Genomic DNA, 7,325 nt, shown 5'->3' with positions numbered 1-7,325 from the left:
TGCGCCCCATGCCGCCGCGCTTCGCCCCCATGGCGGGTGCCTCGCCATCCACCTCCGCGACCTATGTCGACAGCGGGGCATCTGGGTAACGAGCCCTGGCCCCCGCCCTGCGCCGAGTGCGGTGGCCGACCAAGTTCAAGCCGGAGATGCCGCCGCGTTACGACGGTGCGGCAGACCCGGCGCCGTTCCTTCTGGCGTACGAGGAGGCCGTCCTCGAAGCCGGAGGCGACGACAAGATCATGGCCAACTGGTTCCCCATGGCCCTCGCCGGCGAGCCGCGCGCCTGGCTGCTCAACCTCCCGGGATCCACGGTGGCATCCTGGGGGGAACTTCGCAACCTCTTCACCACGCGCTACGCGGTGCCGGCACACCACGCAGTCGCGGCACTGCTGGGTGGCTCTCAAGCACAGCCTTCATATCGCCACGTCAAACCTTTCTTCCGTCAGATTGGGGCGGCCTACAAGCGCCCGGGGGCTTTGCCGGGTTGGGCTACGCCGGAGGCCGACCTCACCTTCGGCTCAGAAGACCACCCCGACTCCACCGCCGGCTCCGGCATGCTCCCAATGCTCTGCATGCCCACCATCTGCAACGTGGCCGTCACCAAGACCCTTATCGACGGAGGTGCCGGCCTCAACTTGCTCTCCATGGAAGCCTTCAGCCTTCTTCACGTGCCGCTCGAGCGGCTCAACCTCTGCAAGCCCTTTTCAGGAGTGGGTGGTGGAACTGCCCACTGTCTAGGGCAGATCCGCCTCCTTGTCACCTTCAGCACACGTGCGACAACTACCGCACTGAGCTGGTGTACATCGACATCGCCTGCATCGGTCTACCATACAACGCCATCCTCGGGTATCCAGCTCTCACTCAGTTCATGGCGGCAACTCACCCGGCCTACAACCTCATGAAGATGCCAGGGAGCAAGGGCGTCCTCACCATCAAGGGGGACACTAAGGAGGCCGTGACGGCGCTCAGGCTCGACTTCAAGACCGCGGCAGTGGCACACCCAGCCGGCGCCGGTGCGCCCGAGGCCAAGGAGACCGCGCCCACCAAGAAGAAGCAGTTGTTCACCCAAGACAAGGCGGAGACCAAGCAGGTGCCGGTCAACGAGGACGGGCCTTCAGGAGCCACCTTCACCATAGGAACCGGCCTTGACCCGGGACAAGAAGAAGGTTTGGTGAGATTTTGGCGCGCTAACAAGGAGATATTCGCGTGGGAGCCCAATCAGCTGGTAGGGGTCCCGAGAGAGGTAATCCAGCATCATCTAAGGGTGTGCCCCAACGTACGCCCCGTGAAGCAGCGAGCAAGACAGCAGTCCACTGAGAAGCAGGCCTTCATCGTCCAAGAGACACGCAAGCTGGAGGCGGCAGGTACCATCCGAGAAGTTTGATACCCCGAATGGCTGGCGAACCCCGTCGTAGTACCGAAGAAAGGCGGGAAGGAATGGATGTGCGTCGACTTCACCAACCTTAACAAAGCTTGCCCCCAAGATCCGTTCCTACTTTCGCGCATCTATCAAATCGTCGACTCCACCGCCGAGTGCGACTTGCTATGTTTCCTGGATGCATTCTCAGGATACCACCAACTCAAGATGGCGGTGGAGGATGTGGAGAAGACAGCCTTCCTGACACCATGCGGGGTGTATTGCTACACCTGCATGCCCTTCGGGCTGCGCAAAGCGGGCGCAACCTTTCAGCGGTTGATGCACATCGCTTTGGGGCGGCAGCTCGGCAGAAACACAGAGGCCTACGTTGATGACATAGTGGACAAATCCCGCGAGGCGAGGACATTGATTCAAGACTTGGAAGAGACCTTTGAGAGCTTGCACCAAGTGAACTTGAGGCTTAATCCGGAGAAGTGCGTGTTTGGCGTCCCCTCCGGCAAGCTACTTGGGTTCCTCGTATCCCACAGAGGGATCGAGGCAAACCCGGAGAAGATCAAGGCCATCGAAGACATGAGCCCACCACAGACCCTCAAGGAGATGCAGAAGCTAGCGGGGCGGGTGACCGCATTAGGGCATTTCATCTCCAAGCTAGGCGAGCGCGCCTTGCCCTTCTTTAAGGTCATGAAGAAGAAGGGCCCGTTCGAGTGGACCCCGGAGGCCGACCGGCAATTCCAAGACCTCAAGAAGTACCTTACCAGCCCCCCGGTGATGGTGGAACCCCGGCCACTCGAGCCTCTGGTATGTCTATCTTGCCGCCACCCCGTACTCTGCCAGCGCAGCGCTGGTGGCGGTCAGGGAGGAACGCCAAGCCAAGGGCGCGCCGCGCCAAGCCGGGGCAGAAGTGACGCAGGGCCAAGAGGATGCAGCAAAGGCATCAGCTGGGGAAGACAAAGCTCGGCAGGACAACATCGCCGAAGCTCCTGAGGACGGCCGAGTTTCGAGAAACCCTCCACCTCAGGAGATGCACCAACCTCCACAGGACCCCAGCCTCGATAGTGCGCCAGCCCACGTCGAACACCCGGTGTACTTCGTCAGCACCGTGCTTAGAGGCGGAAGATCACGCTACCCCATGCCTCAGAAGCTCCTGCTCGCACGCTTGGTGGCCTCGCGCAAGCTGCGGCACTACTTCCAGGGGCACCCGATCAAGGTCGTCTCAGCTTACCCATTGGAGAGGGTACTCAGGAGCCCAAATTCGGCTGGAAGGGTCGCTGAGTGGAATATCGAGCTGCAAGCATTCCAGTTAGAGTTCAACACTACCAGGATCATCAAGGGGGCTGCGCTCGCTGACGTTGTGGCAGAATGGACGGATGCCCCGACACTTGAGGAAGGGGAGGATCGGTCCACCTCCCTAGGGAGCGAGGCTCCAAACGGCTGGGTCATGTATTTCAACGGTGCATTCGCGCACCAGGGCGCGGAAACCGGAGCGGTGCTCATCTCGCCCACCCAGGAAAAGCTCTACTACGCCGTGCAACTCTGCTTCGAGCACAGCAAGAAGGTCTCCAACAATATCGCAGAAGACGAAGGCCTCATAGCTGGCCTGAAGGCTGCGGCAACTCTAGGGGTGAAGCGCCTTACCGTCAAAGGCGACTCGCAACTCCTCTTCAACTTCTCCAACAAGGTGTACAAGCCGAAGGACGAGCACATGGAGGCCTACCTCGCGGAAGTGCGCAAGATGGAAAAGCAGTTCTCAGGTCTCGAGCTGCAGCACGTGCCCCGGGGCACCAACAAAGAAGCCGAGGACATCGCCAGGAGAGCATCCACGCGGCTACCACAAGAGCCCGGTGTCTTCGAGGAGCGGCTCTTCAAGCCATTAGCTACGCCACCCCTTTCAAGCACTACTCAACCTCGGGAGGAGCTCCCACAGCCTCCGGTCACGGGAGCCCCGGCCTGTGGCCCGACCGCAGGAGCTCGGCTGCTCTTGGCGCTCGAGCCCCACGAGGAATGCTGGACCAAGGAATTCAAGGAGTACATGACACGCGGGGCACTACAAGAGAAGGAAGAGGACGCGGAGCGCGTAGCCCAGCAAGCCACGGCATACTGCATTCAAGACGGCGAGTTGTACAGGAAACGGCCGAACGACGTCACGCTGCGCTGCATCTCCAGCGATCAAGGAAGGGAGCCGCTGATTGACATACATGGTGGGGACTGTGGCATCACTCGTCGTCACGGACCCTCGTCGGCAAGGTGTTCCGCAGTGGATTCTATTGGCCTACAGCGCTCAACGACACAGCCGAGCTGGTGAAGTCCTGCGAAGCTTGCCAATTCCATGCCAAGCAAATCCATCAGCCTGCCCAGGGCCTCCAAACCATCCCTCTCACATGGCCGTTTGCAGTCTGGCGGCTGGACATCTTAGGCCCGTTCCCACGGGCGCCAGGGGGCTATCGCTATCTCTACGTCGCCATCGACAAGTTCACCAAGTGGGCGGAAGTGGAAGCCGTCCGTACCATCCCGGCCGGCTCTGCCGTCAAGTTCATCAAGGGCCTCGTGAGCCACTTCGGGGTCCCCAACCGCATCATCACAGATAACGGCTCGCAGTTTACTAGTAACCTCTTCAAAACCTACTGTGCTTACCTTGGAACGCAGATCTGCTACGCTTTGGTGGCCCATCCCAGGAGCGATGGTCAGGCTGAGCGCGCCAACGCAGAGGTCCTGAGGGTCCTCAAGACTAGGACCTTCAAGAAGAAGTTGGAGGCCTGCGGCAGGGGCTGGCACGACGAGCTCCAGTCCGTGCTATGGTCCATCCGCACCACCGCTACCAAGCCAACGGGCGAGACTCCGTTCTTCCTCATCTACGGAGCCGAAGCAGTCCTCCCTCACGAGGTCAAGCAACGCTCCGCGCGGGTCCTGGCGTTCGACGAAACGCAACAAGACGCCATGGGGGGGATGGATCTCGTGCTGGGGGAGGAACGTCGTCGCGAAGCTGCATTAAGAGCGGCAAGGTACCAGCAAGCGCTGCGGCGTTACCACTGCCGCAACATCTGCTCCAGGACGCTTGAGACGGGTGACCTGGTCCTGAGACGGGTCCCCTCCAGGGAAGGGTTGCACAAGCTTTCACCCATGTGGGAGGGCCCGTTCAGGGTCGTCCACATCTCCAGGCCTGGCGCCGTGTGCCTGGAGACGCAAGAAGGGACACCTATCCAAAACGCCGGGAACATTCAGCACCTCCGAAAGTTCTACCCATGAAGCAAGGCCCAGAGCCAATGAAGCAAGGCCCAGAGCCTATGAAGAAAGGCCCAGAGCATGTGAAGAAGGCCCGGTGCCTGTGAAGAATCGCCGCCCGTGACACTCTCACGTAATAATGAGTTGGGGCTGTACACGCCCCGGAGTCTCAGGAGCGCCGGCCACAGGCCCTGGGGCTCCCTCCCACGCCTAGTGGACAGCACTTAGCTCCGCGCTGGTGAGAAGACTTGAAGACTAGATTAGGTGCCAGACGCGGCTTTTCATTTGCTTTCCGTAGTTGGCTCGCTTTTTCCTTAATCAAAGTTGCTCTTGGTGTTCGTTGCTGATTTGATTCCCTAGCCTTTTACCGCATTTTTCGGCTCTAGTTTCCTCATGTTCTCTCTCTCGCATACCTCGCTAGGGGGCTAGGCAGGTGCCCTCGCGAGCATTTTTCTTCTCTCTGCCTTCTCGTGAGTCACCCTCGTTCGAGCCTGAAAGCTGGCACATCTCTCCTAATCCATGCCCCTCGGGTACGGCGATACAAAGCGCCAAGTCAAGGCTTGGGTGGACGGCAAGTCCTCTAGCGCACCCCCTAACAAAGTTTTCACACTTTCTGAGCAAACGCAGACACCTCGTGAAGGAAAGGGCATCCCAAACGCGCCAGGTTAAGTTATCTTTGCGCAAAATAACAAAACGGCATGGGAATAACACGCACATTGCATTAACCAAAGAACCACAGTTCGATACATGCCCCTCTGGGCCCATACTGGTTTCATTTTCTGATGCAGGAAAAAAGGAAAAAGGTAAACAAAGTGGCGTTACAGCAATCCGCGGAGGCAGACCCTTAGCGATGCCCTGAGCCTTGCCAGACCCGTCCTCGCGCTTCACAGAGGCGCGGAGACAAGATGAGCCGCTGCCTCCTTCGAAGCGGGCGTGGTGGCACGGCGGCTGGTCGTAGCCACCGCTGCTGGAGCTGTCACCGGAGGGAGAGCAGCCGTAACTGGAAGAGACGTGGTCGCCGCAGAGGGCAGGCTCGCCCTCATCCTCGTCACGACCGTCACCAAGGCCGAGCACCTCCTCACCGTCGTTCATCTCGGGGCAGCATCCGGCGCGGCGACCATCTTCCCCGAACACCCTCACATAGAGGGTCGATCCACCGTCATACTTGAAGTGGAGCGTGCACCGCCTGCCCAAGCTGCACGCGCGGGCGAACGTCTGCCAGCCGCGGGCCAGGGCTATGTTGCCCGCGGCGGAAGTCTCGACCATGATCCAGGAGGCCTTGCTGCAGCAACCATCCGCCTGCAACCAAAGCCCGCCTGGACCAGGGGCCGACAGTTCATCGACAAGGAAGCGCGGAGGCTGGAGCCAGTTGCCAGCCGGGTTCTCCGACCAGACGACGAACTCCGGTGACACCTCCGCTGAATGGAAGCGCGGGCGGGGAGGCCGCGCCACCATTGTGCGCCTCCCCTCGTCAGCTGGACCGCCATGGTTGGGATGGTCCCCTCCACGTGCCGCGGCGCTGCCTCGACGGTGGGCCACGGCGGGGGTCGCGGCGTGCTTGCACGGACGACCGCGGCCGCGCATGGGCGCCGGGGAACCGGGGTCCTCGCGAGGGGCCTTCCCCTTCTCGGCGGCAGAGAACTTCCTTCGTGGCGCCATCGGTGGCACTGCAAGCAATGGAGCAAAGAAGCAAGCAAGCGAGGAAGTGATGGGTGATGGGGGCTCCGCCCCCCTCCCCATTTATAGCAAGAGAAGGCTAACCGGCGTCCCCCACGATCGCAGGTAATGATGGTTTTCCTTGCATGTCACAGGGACTTGTCAAGTTGTGCAGTTGCCGAGGCAACATGGGGAAGCGGAGACGCCCACGTCCAATCAACCGCCACACGTCAACCGAGGCCGCAGGCTTTTGGGGCCCGCGGTGCTCTGAACTTGACCCTTGGCTTCGTCGCAGAGCCAAGCCCGAGCGCACCTTGGGCCCGGGGGCTACTGTCGGCGTTCTGGGAACGGGGGTCCCCAGACTTGCCTGCCTGCGGCCCACAGCGTGGCTAAGCCAGCAGGCCGTATGGCCCATCTTCATCAACAAGGCATCCAAGACCCTCGCGAGGGTCCAAGCCTCGCGAGGCGGACGACGCAGGACCTGCTCTGGAGTAGCCAAGCCAGGCAGGTCACGAGGAGCGGAGATATCAAGGCAGGGCAAACTTCACGAGGCTCTCGTGACGTGAGCCATGATGAACGGCACCAGGCGGGCGCCAGGGCGCGCAGCGTCCTTATTTCCTCTTTGGTGCTAAGGAGGCCAGCGCAGGCGAGGAGTACCGAGGCATCAGGCAAAGGTTGCTATATTGGTGCAACGAGACCAAGACCAGGAGGACGGCGAGACGGAGGTCATCGTGGAGCCCAAGGCAGCGTCACCGCCAGAGCTTTTCGCAGGCGAAGACCACTTTTGTCAGGATAGCTTGTACTAGCTGTCCCCCTTCAAATTTGCCCGCCGTTGTTGGCTCCCTTCCCGCTCGATATTTGGGAAGAGGACCAGGGCCTATATAAGTAGAGCTAGCCACCATAGTAGGGGCATCTCATCTTAGCTTGATCCAACCCGATCGAGAGCCTACTCACAAGAACACGTCAACCTCAGGAGGCTGTTCTTCTCTTGTACTGTTCATCATCAGCCCTAGAGGCAATCCACCACCACCACACTGGAGTAGGGTATTACACCACAACGGTGGCCCGAACT

This window comes from Aegilops tauschii, chromosome 3, assembly GCF_002575655.3.
Source record: "Aegilops tauschii subsp. strangulata cultivar AL8/78 chromosome 3, Aet v6.0, whole genome shotgun sequence".
NCBI classification, from domain to species: Eukaryota; Viridiplantae; Streptophyta; class Magnoliopsida; order Poales; family Poaceae; genus Aegilops; species Aegilops tauschii.
This window is presented reverse-complemented; position numbering follows the sequence as displayed.